At 40.7% G+C, this 11,767-nt stretch overlaps 1 protein-coding gene across 1 annotated transcript in view; it reads left to right on the top strand.

Moving 5' to 3' along the window:
• Positions 1 to 5,646: 5,646 nt before the first annotated feature.
• Positions 5,647 to 11,767, top strand: part of bean1 (brain expressed, associated with NEDD4, 1) — a 39,273-nt gene continuing 33,152 nt past the window's right edge. Inside the window, exon 1 of the mRNA XM_044046341.1 lies at positions 5,647 to 6,636. The gene's annotated coding sequence lies outside the window, so the exon portion shown is untranslated. The remainder of the gene's footprint in view (positions 6,637 to 11,767) is intronic.

Below are 11,767 nucleotides of genomic sequence, written 5' to 3'. Positions count from 1 at the left end.
GAGAAACAAAAGAATGTGTATGTATTACCTGGTGGTTTTTATGCAGTCAGTGTTTCGTACGTATCAGATTCCATGTGGTGAAGATCAGCTTTTTGTAAAACAAACCAACATGTCTCGACTTACACATGCGGTGCAGCAGTGTGTGTGTGTGTGTGTGTGTGTGTGTGTGTGTGTGGAGAGCTCTGATCTCCACACACTTTGACATGTGATCAAAACTGATGTCTTATGTTTCTCTGTTTCTTTAAAACTAAGTGTAAATGCACCACAGACCCGGGCTGTTTTATTATTGCAGGGGCCGATGGTCGACTTGAAGGGGTCAGATCTCCATATATGTGATTATGTCCATATGAAAGACTTGAGGGAGTGTACAAGATCACAGGGCTGAAAAATGACAGAGAAATACAAAGAAACAGTTGGGGGTGTCGAGGGTACAATAAAAAACAAAAAAAAAAAGACTTCTTCATTTGAGATTCTGCTGGTACTTTACGCACTAACACAGAGGTGTTTTTGTGATTTCTGATATGGCTGACAAATGATGCATTCAAACTAGGACCAGGTGTCTAAACACCTCCAGGCTGCATATGTTTTCAGGAAGGTTAATCCCTGCCTGGTCCCAATAGTAGTGATACCAAAACGTTGAATTATTTTCTATTTGTTACAGCTTTGAAAAATGACTCTTTCAAATTATATGAATTAAGTACTGTCTCATTAGCGGTGTGTGATTAATTAGCATTATATCTTCTTGTGTTTTTTTGTTTTTTTATGACAGGAGAGTCAAGAGTCAAAGACTCATTTTCTGAAGACATTCTGTCAGTTTCAGCTCATAGTTTTTGCCCCAGAAGCAGTGACATGGGACATGTTGAGGATCACTGTCAATTCAGATGCCTTTGTGCATTTTCCCACTTTGCATATTTTCACTTCTCTCTGTTTAAAGCAAACACCAAAATGTGTATTTCTAAACAAATCCAAAGCCAGTGGGTCCGGAGATTGAGAAACTTCTACCTAACTATATGTTCCAGATGTCCTAAAGAGTCTCTCACATTAATCCAGTCAAACAAATATGTGCTCCATCCATGGTTCATTTCTAGTCTAGTGAAGCCTGCAGGACAGACAACATTTGAGTGTGCATTTCCTGTTTAGGTGCAACCTCTGACTGGAAGGTCAGAGTTCATCTTTTTTTCTTCCATTTGGCCGACTGAAATACGGATTTTGAAGACATTTTGAGTTTTATGACCCGCACAGTCATCACAAAGCCAGTGGATGGGACGTCAGTTTGCAAGGAAGACAAAGACTGAAGGGAGAAAAAACACGATGATCGACTGAGAAGAAGAGATGGACTTCCGTTCCGTGGAAATACCCCTTTGTTTCCTCCCTCAGCCTCGGCTCGGCTTTGGTCTCTTTGTGGTGAGGATGGGACAGCACCAGCTGGCAGCAACATGCTAAACATTGCGTTACGGTCAAAACTACAAAACCAGACTATTAAACCAAGGCATGTTTTATCCTTGAATACAATTACATGGGGGACTGCAAATAGATAATCCTTTGAAGCCTGATCAAAGAAAGTCTGAATTTTGAAGTGGGCTGCAGCATGTGTTTATATGTAAAAGGAGTTGATATGGGGAGCTGTTTACATGACTGCAGCATGTAATCCAGTTAGAGAATACGTTACATCTTGTCAAGAGCAGTTAGCATGAAAAACAGTGTTCTGTGCACACGGCAACAGTAGACGTTTTCTGTATCACACACACACACACACACCACAAGGTATTATATGCAGGTCTGAAGGGGCATTTTTCACATCAGAATTCCCATTTGCTGCTGTGCATGTGACTTTGTATCGAGATGTGACTCTGGCAGCTTCATATTATTCAAAATAAAATGATCCCGACTTTGCAATATGGTACCAATTTATGTTTCTTTTTACTGCAACGGTTTGCAATCATCTCGTATCTCTTGAAATATGTGTTAAATTCACACTGTGTGCTGTTATTGTTTGAAGTAACATAAACCTTTCACTGTAAAACATTGCACTGCTACCAGTGTAACCCTGGAGGGCAGTAGCACATTGTTATTATCAAAATATGAAAGGAAAGGCCTCCAGTCATGCAGTGGTGCCATTTTTACCACCTCACAGATCCAGTCATATGTTCAAGTTGTGTACTTTGAAAAAAACAAAGATTCTGTGGGAAAAACAGACAATTATTAAACATTATTTACAGTTTACTCCATGTTAAAATAGTGTTTAACAATTGAAAATGACTGAAAAACACTGTAGCTTTACACAAACAACAGATTTTGCATGTTAAATTTGAAATTTGAACGGTATAAAACATATTTACAATGACTTGTACAACACATTTTTGAGTCTTTGTCTCAGAACAGGCTAACTATGTTAAGGTTTTTTTCCCCCCTCTCTCTGGCGTCAAAGACGCTGATTCCCCAGCTTCCTGCAAAAGCAGGGAGTGAAATTACTGTAATAACCACATGTTGGCTTTAATGTGCAACTTCTCAGCTTTCAGAAACTGTTGCAATTTTTCCGATAGCACAAATTGTTGTGTAATTACTGTCAAGCAAATTGCACTTGTGCAAACGTGGCGTCGGTGATACGCTCGGGGTTAAAGGGTTAATGTTGTACTTTATGCAGTGGTGCAGCCATCGTGAGAGGTGAAACAAAGAGTAAAACATAACACCTGTACACCACACATCTTTTCAGCAACTGGAAAGTGGAAATAGTATCAAGAACCAAGCTAAGAACAGGTAGAACCCAAAAAATGCTCGTAGAAATTTGATCTAAATGCACCAGAGAATCACAAAGATAGAGAACATAAGTGAAGGGCAGGTATATAAATATACATAGTCCACTGGGTGAGTGGAGACAATTAGACACAGGTGGAACACACTGGGGCAGGTGCAGGTAATCAAGGGGGCAGGAAGTGAAGACACCTTAAAGACAACATGTGAATTTCAAAATAAAACAGGACATGACAAAAATCCATTGCATTCACAGCTGGTTGCATATAACTGTCTTTCGGTCTCTCATTCAGGAATATTTTCAATTTGTGACATATTACAGGACAAGAAAAAGCCTCTTTTTTTGTGTTGTGTCTCTGCCAATATTCCACCAAAGAGAATAATGCAAGTGTCTACAAACTAAACACACAGGCTCTGGGCTCATGATGTGAGTCAGGATTCATGTGTGCATGTCTTCCGTTACTGGTGTGTAAAGAAGCTGTGGTTGTGTCTTTCTCAGAGCAGAAATAAAGCTGTGGCATGCAGCTCGAGAGGTAGAATATGGCATTAGTAGATTTAGGGGTTCGACTCCCAGTTTGTGAGTCACAGCAGAGCAGCATTACTCAAATACATCAGGGCCCCTCCCCGCCTGGAAACAGGCCTGGTCCTCATTCCTGGTTTGAAAAGCACTGCAGTCAACCATCACAAGAGTAGATGTGCATCAAACATGCCACTGACACACACTGACAAATAAAGCCCAAGTTCAAAACAGCCACTATAAAAGCAGGAGCTGTTGCAGCTGCAGACACTGCCATGGTCCGAGTGTCTCCTGGAACAAGAGCCAGACACGATGTGGCTCCCTCTTTGGAAAACAATATGGAATGTTCTTGTAACTCATCAGCTTGGAGGAGGTTAAGAGTGAACTATCAACCGAAAGCAACGCTTGGTGAATGTCTGTCTGTGAACAGCTGTGTAACATTGTCATGTTTATCAGTAAATCCATACTCACATAAAGAGTTGCGCACGTACATCATTTTCAAAATCACATGATTTCCACTTCTCTGCATCCTGAATACAAATCACACGCTAATCCACTGAGGCTCTGTCTGTGCTTTTACCTCAAAACACATCTGAATGATTCATGTCAGTATGCATGCACATGATGAGACACAATAAATTGTATTTCCATGGATAAATAGTTGATTCAATCTTATTAAAATGTCCAACAATAAGAAGGTTTTATTGATGACATAACAGGAGAAATACATGTCTGTGACTTTGACTTGATTTGATTCTATTATCACCTTCACTGTGTGCATGAGAGACAAGATAATTGAGTTTGTCAGACAACAAAGGAAGACAGCAAGACAATAATAACTTCCAATCTGACAAGTAGCAGTGCTCTGTCGCCACACTGTGGTTGAAAGTGAGAAATACACCTAGTGTTGAATGCATTTGGTTATATTATATTATATCATATTATATTATATTGAACATGTCTGAGCATGAAATGACTCATTTGATTTTAAAGCCTTTTTATTTTACAGCTCTACTCAGGTTGAAAATGCCATTACACTGATGTATAGTAAATTAATGTACAATGTTCCAAAGCAGCTAAACAAATATGTTCATTTATCAGTCATTTTATTGACTTACATATATACAGTAAAAAATGCATCTTAGTGGGTACATTAATATGCTGCCAAAAAACCATCTCTTTATGGACCTGCCTTTCACTCAAAGTGTTGTCACGAACTTTGAGGCGCCTTTGATTCTGTTTTGAGATTTATCAAATGCTTTGAATTTACTTTTTTATGAATTAGTGAACCCATGTGGTTGTAATTAACTGTTGAATGAAGCAAAAGGTTTTGTAAAAATGGGTTACGTCATGATGTCACCTATTTTGCATGGTCTGCATGTGCTATATCATTAATAAAAACATTTGAGGCACCTTTTCTGTAAGCATTTAATGTGGCTTGGTGTGTTCACATGATTTCTGCCGACATAAGCGCTTTTTATTTATTAAAATAATGATTATATCAAACATTAGCTCAACGGATGGTATGTTTAATCTCTTAGTTTGTTTTGTGGCATCACTGTACAGCGACAGTTAACATAAATATGATGCCCCCTATGTGAAATAAATTATTTTAACACTACTCATCATGGTAAGTTGAACGTACAGACCAAATAAAGTTGTTATTTTTTAACAAATCAGTTGTATGCTGGTGTTACTGCATGGAGTTTGCATGTTCTTCCCATATGTGCGTGGGTTTCCTTTGGTTTCCTCTCACAGTCCACTCTAAATTGACCAGAGTGGATGGTTGTTTGTCTCTGTGTCCAGGGTGTACCTGCAACATTGGAGGGACTTGCATGTTGGTTCAGTGTGATGTTAAATTAATGCTAAGTAGAATGTATTTAAGGCAAAATTGACTTTTGTTATGAATTTGAGTGACTTGAAATAGCTAATAATTGGAAAGTATCTGCTTACTTGCCACGATATAGCAAGTTTAATGTCACATATTAAAGCAAAATAATCTGTGTTGAAACAATATTGTCAGGTTGAGTCTTATGAACTCTCACAAACCTTGGACCCAAATGCACAAGGCCAGAAACAGAAGAAGGGTTTTCAAGAGCTTTATTGACTCCCTTAACCAGCAAACAAGAGGGGTGCTGGAACAGCTCAGAAAAAAGCTAAATGCTAAGCTAAACTTGACCTTAAATAACTGAGAAACAAACAAAAACAAAAGCTAGACTAACACAACAAAAGAGCTCGTTCTTGGTTCAGAACAGACAACACAATAAAGCCTCTCTGGCAACAGGAAATGGGGAAAATGGAGTATATATAGGGAGTGAGGGTAAGGAGCACCAGGTGAAAACAATCAGGGAATCAGGCAGACAACCTGAAGAGAAGAGAAGAAATAAACCCTTACCAAAATAAAACAGGAAGTGACACTGAACTAGAACTAACACAACTGCATGACATTGAGTTAACCTGAAGGCAGCTGAACTCTCTCTGTTAATGTGTTACAGTAGAAATAGGCTATAATGACACATACCTCTTTGTTTGCTTTGTTTATTTTTTTTCTCAGAGTGTGCAGGTTTGTAATCTGTTGATGGGAACATGATGATGCGGTTTCTGCACATTAAACTGATCAGTGAGGCATTTCGTGGCTGGCTGTCCCACAACCACCACCACCATCACCATCACCACCATCACCAGCAGCAGCAGCAGCAGCAGCAGCAGCGTGGTTAAACGCTGGACCTGGATGGATGATGCGTCTCATCATCCCGGGCATGACACACTTACTGAGCTGCAGAGCTGATAGGGACACGGAGCGAACCCACGGGACAGAGACTCGGTGCGGAAACCGGAGACGAGGATAGAGTCACATAAGAGGATAAGGATGAGTATGCGGATGAAGAAAAACAGGTGCTGATGAACGGACGAAGGATAGTAAAATTGAAGAATTAAATAGGCCATAAAGCTGCGAGGGGTGGATGGAGGGAGGGATGATGATGATGATGATGAGGATGAGGATGGTAGTGAGGAGGCTGCTGTGAGGACGGGACCGCGCGGACAGTCAAGCTCGCGTGATCAGTGCGCTACTGTGTTGATGATCATCGTGCGGGTAAATCTGCAGGTATCACGGAGAGCTGAGGGAAACGCTATTCTGAGGAGGTGGGCCAAGTCCCGAGAGAGAGAGAGAGAGAGAGAGAGAGAGAGAGAGAGAAGAGAGAGAGAGAGAGAGAGAGAGAGAGAGAGAGAGAGAAGGGGGAGGACCTCAGGACTCAGTGACAGTCCGGGATGTTGTTGCTGATGTTGTCAGTGATGTGAAGCGAAATTTGGGAGCTGATGAAAGGAGTCGTGCCAGCGCGTGGACGCGTATTTATACATTTTTGCAGGTAAGTAGCCAATGTTGCACTCTTGCCCTCTCTCTCTCACTCTATCTCTTTCTCTGTTTTCTGTCTCTCGCGCTTTCCATCCCAAGCTTAAATCTCTCTAACTCCCTCTCTCTCTCTCTCTCTCTCGTGCATCCAAAACTATAAGCTGTGCACATGCTACACACATGTGACTGGTATGGTAATTGCTATGTTACTCAATGTGAATATTCTAGTCTTTTTTTAAACAAGTCACTGGAAAATCTGCAGCTGCATTTAGTGCAAACTTGAGTTCAAGAGCGTGTTCCAATTCTTTATATTCTCACTTTACTAGAATTTAGGGGGCAGATGCTTTATTAATTGACTGTACTCTTTTAACAACATGAGTTAAGCATTAAAAGTGTTATATATATTATATATTAAGTAGCAAAAAATATACTTAAAAAGTTAGCATTTAGCTCCACGTCAGCCACATAAAATGAAAACTCCACTTACACATGCATGTCTCTTTGTGATCACAATGCAGTAGCTGACACATTCTAACTGCAGGCCTTGTACATTTTCAGTGTGTTACATTTAAAACGTCTGAACACATTTTCCTACTTCATTTCATTTTTGGGTTTTCATTTTATAAGGCATGAATGTTTGATCTTAAACCATTGTATTTATTTATTTTGTGTCATATATGCTACACCAGAGTGAAGTGCAGGGACAAAATCAATGTGAATACAAAAATACACTCACTGTTACACATCATCTATCCTGAAACTCACATTAGGTACATTAGAGAAATCGGGCAAATTGACTCCAGGATACCACAAACACATTCTGTGGGTTCCCATAGGACCGTCGTAGGCGTCTTACAGTGATTTTTGGAGTGGCTCATCTCGCTCTCACTCGCTCAGCTTTACTCCCACACACTTTAACTCTCTTGTTTCAGCAGTGAAGTACAGTAGCCTTACAATCGTAACAGTAACAGTAGCAATGCAAAGGGAAATGTAGGCACTATGTTCTCACTTAATTGCACCAGCTTGCTATGCATGTGATCCATTAGATGCATCTAAAAAAAGAGGGAATCGAGATAAAAACAGAAACTGAAACAGAAGACTCCCCCCACAGTGACAAAGCATATGTGTATTATATAGTTGTGTCTTTTCTGGTAAAAGCCAGTTTTCCGGTTTTATTTGTGCGACTCGATCAATGACACAATGATCTTCACATGGAGTGGACAGTGGACTTCCCCAGAGGAAACCAGAATCCACCACGGGTTAACTAAATGGCTTTTACTCTGTCGTCAGCCATGAAGGTCAACACGACTGAAAGCCTTTGACAAATTCATGTGACGGAGATTAGGCGGTGGAGTCAGAAGACTGTGGCTCAGTGCAAATCCTGAGAGATGCGTTCATTTAAGAAAATAAGCGTCACAGTAGAATATAAACACATGACCATCATATCAATGTGTTGTCCGCCTCCACAGAACAACAGTTATGTTGTTTTTAAAGAGCCAGCGTAAGTGAATAAGTGACATCTAATGGTAAGAGCGTGTAGTGAAACTCCTCCATGCACTCCTCCCTTCTCCAAGAATGTAAAGGAACTATGGAGGCCTTCACATGTCAGGAAGGATAAACTCTCTTTCACATCTCGCTTCACTCTCTCTGTCATTTCCTCCTCCTTCTCCTCCTCCTTCTTCTTCTTCTTCTGTGGTGTTATTCATCAGGTTTATATGCATTTATGCAAACAAGGCCTCCGTAAAGCAAGCATATTTAAAAGGTTTTATTTATCTTAGGCTCTACTACAACCAAATACTTTGTGTGTAAAAAGTGATGATACACATATACAGACATACTTACACACAGCCTCTGAACTTAGTTAGGTAGTTTTACAGTCTTATAAATGATATGGTTACCAAGACAACTTAGCTGCTCAGTCATGCTCCCATATCAGACTGTGGCATTATTGATGGTGTGAAGAGTGTTAGAAGTAGCATTAACATCACGTGTATGAAATATTTAGTGAAAAAAGTCACTTTAACACGACAGTGGCGAATGAAGATTGAATGGAAACTTGTTGAAAGGGACAGGATGAACTCTCTGTTCCACAAAGACTGAACCTCTGACCTTTGCAGCTTTCAGCGGTGGCACCGGCGCTCTGACCGCGGGTCCTGCCTGCGCAGCTACAAATACGAGTCAGTGTGAGATCGGCGCCTTTGCCAGGACTGACAGGTTGAATGGATGACAGGGTTGTATGGGCCAAATAGACTGTCACAGAGAGCTGGGAGGAGATGGATTAGAGGAGGGAGAGAGGGACAGAAAAGGAGAGAACGCATCAGAGAGAGAGGAGGGAATACCAGAGAGAGAGATGTGGAAATGATGGAGTGCTGTTGTGGCTGCAGGCAATACTTGATTCGCTGTTTCTTCTCCTCTGACTGGTCTTGTCCGCCATTCCGCCCTCCTTATGTTTATCATCATCATTACCTGTTTTGTGTAATCTGTATTACATGCTCTATTTTTTTGCACAACTTTTGAAGCGGCTCTTACAAGATGTCCTTCCATCTTCAGCTGTGTCAGCACATTCGTTCCTTGAACTTGAGGAAATCGATCCTGGTGTAGTGCCGAAAAGAGACTGCTTGCCGAAAAAACGACTGCCCCCGACAGGAACGCGCATCAGTTCAGAGGAAGTGAGCGTAGGTCTACTCGTAGATATAATATAAGGGTCAGCTGGCAGGCGCAGCACCGAGAGAAATGTTTTTTTTACTGTGCAATAGAAATGTCTGTAGCCCAAGTGAAGAGGCTACGGAAAAAGAACAGCGCAGATAGAAAAAGTAAGCTGATGTTTCCATAATGTAGGCTAATTGTCAACAATTGATGAGGGTAGATGCTTTACCTTGCCACTTTTGTTGTTGTTGTTGTTATCGTTGTTGCAATGTGATTTTACACCGCTTTGATCTACAAATAAAGTTATATTTCAATACCCCACTTTCAATGATTTTATGAAGATTAGGAAATAAATGCCGAAAACAATGCACCCTATAAGTCTTTATTGCAAGGAGTGATATTGACCAAATTCACTGTACATGCAGCTGTTTTCCTCTGCTGATCATGCTGAAAATACAGAGAACGTAACCCCAACCAATCAAGAGTTACAGGGTGCTGGTCACCATGTACTGCTCTGTATCCTTCAAGGTATGAATAAAGCCATTGATTGATGTGTAAAGATATCTGAATGGAAGAAAGTACTTAAATCATACAACATACAGAGTACAACAATAAAGTTTATTTATGGTCCATATCTGAGAATACAAGAACACAGGAACATAGTTGAGTATGTTTTACCATCGAGGCGACCATCCAGCCCGGACACTTTGTTTTAGTTGCAGGATTTGCAGGTGTAGTTTTGTTTTTTCTTGAGACCCATTTGGCACATCCCTGATGGTACCACCAGTGACACAAATGCATATTGAAATATAACTTTATTTATAGATCAAAGCGGTGTAAATGCTCACTTCCTCTGAACTGATGCGCGTTCCCGTCGGGGGCAGTCTCTTTTCAGCACTACTCCGGAAAGTCCTTGACAATTAATTGAATTTATTGTCAACTAAGGTTTGGAAACCCTGGAAAAATTTGAGAAAGATGTCCTTTATGGATAAAATTCACTAGCAACAAGTGTTGTGTTGTGTAGAGTTTGTGTGATAATGTTTTTTCAGCGCATCATGTCATTATTGTTATTCACTCGGCTCTGAATCTCCATTTGGGATTTCTAAGGAGCCTTTCATCTCCAACTACACTCTCTCCAAGGACATTTACACGTTATTTTGAGAACGTGTCAGCAGCTTTCAGTCATTTCAGAACTCCTTTGTAAACCTTTAAAAATCGACTCTTCATGTAGTAACATGATATCCACATTATAGTTGATTATATTATCACAGTTACGCAAGTTGCAACGTGCAACAGTTTACATTTTTGACCATAATGAACTGATCAAACAAAATAATAATACATAATACATATGTGTTATACACATTTATATATTTGGGACCTGAGATTCCTTTAGTCCTTAAAGGAGACATATTATACCCTATTTCTCCAAGTTAAAATAGTTCCCTGGTGTCTTAATAAACATGTCTGTGACATGCTTTGGTCAAAATACCATAAGGATGAAGCACCATAGCAGTTCAATAACCCTGCTAAACCCGCCCCTTTCAGAACGCTCGGTTCTGTGCCTGGTCCCTTTATATGCAAATGAGACACAGGCAAACACACACCCACTTCTTCCAGGGGGTTTCTGATTTGTCCTTTTTAGTGCACTCACTCAGCTCCTGTTCCCTCAGCTCCATTCCTCTCCCCCTCCCTCCACTTGTACTCTGACAATATCAACATGGCAGCGTGCGCGGAAAACAGCGAGAGTGCCGTCACAGTAAGAGACGTCCGACACAAGGATCAAGCCGAACAGTGCCGAACTGTAAATCAGTTCAAAACATTTTAGGGACAGCACCGCTGAACACCACCGCTGTTTGTGTAAAACACTGTGCTCCACTGTGCAGCCACCAACAGCAAACTTGTCCCTCCGCGTTGACATAATACCGCTCTTCCTCCCTCGCCTGCACTCTCGCATTTTATAAGGACAAGGTGGAGCTAAGACGGAGCTCTCGAAGTAAACTTACTGGTGGGGCGGTAACATTCGCGGTGAAATGCGCATGCTGCCGTCATAATGTGCAGCTATTTCAACATCGCTTGTTTTATCGCCTATACTTACACTAAGGGGGACCACGAAAACATGACTGAGTATTCTTTTTCCACACTTTGGCGACTGGTAGGGCCTCCAGAGTCCCAAATATAAGTATTAAAATGATTAAAAAGTTGATTTTGCATAATATGTCCCCTTTAAATCTGTTGTGGGTGTCGGCTATTTATAATTAACCGCACTGTAATGTGGTATTTTATCACACTGGGGACTAAGAAAAAAAAAAAAAGTTTTTTGAATGAACGGAAGAGTTTTAGTGTAATTAGTTAAAAAAGAGTTGGAGTGGATCTGACTGTAGCAGTTCATCTGTAGCTGCATTGTGCACTCGAGCTGGAGTTGACACAAATCCTGTGAGTTCTGTTCTCCCTCTTGCTCACACACACACACACGATTACAAGAGTGGAGTGAGAATAAC

This window comes from Solea senegalensis, linkage group LG15 (genome assembly GCF_019176455.1).
Source record: "Solea senegalensis isolate Sse05_10M linkage group LG15, IFAPA_SoseM_1, whole genome shotgun sequence".
Classification (NCBI taxonomy): domain Eukaryota; kingdom Metazoa; phylum Chordata; class Actinopteri; order Pleuronectiformes; family Soleidae; genus Solea; species Solea senegalensis.
Note: the sequence above shows the minus strand (reverse complement) of the source record. Positions and strands in the feature narration are given on the sequence as shown.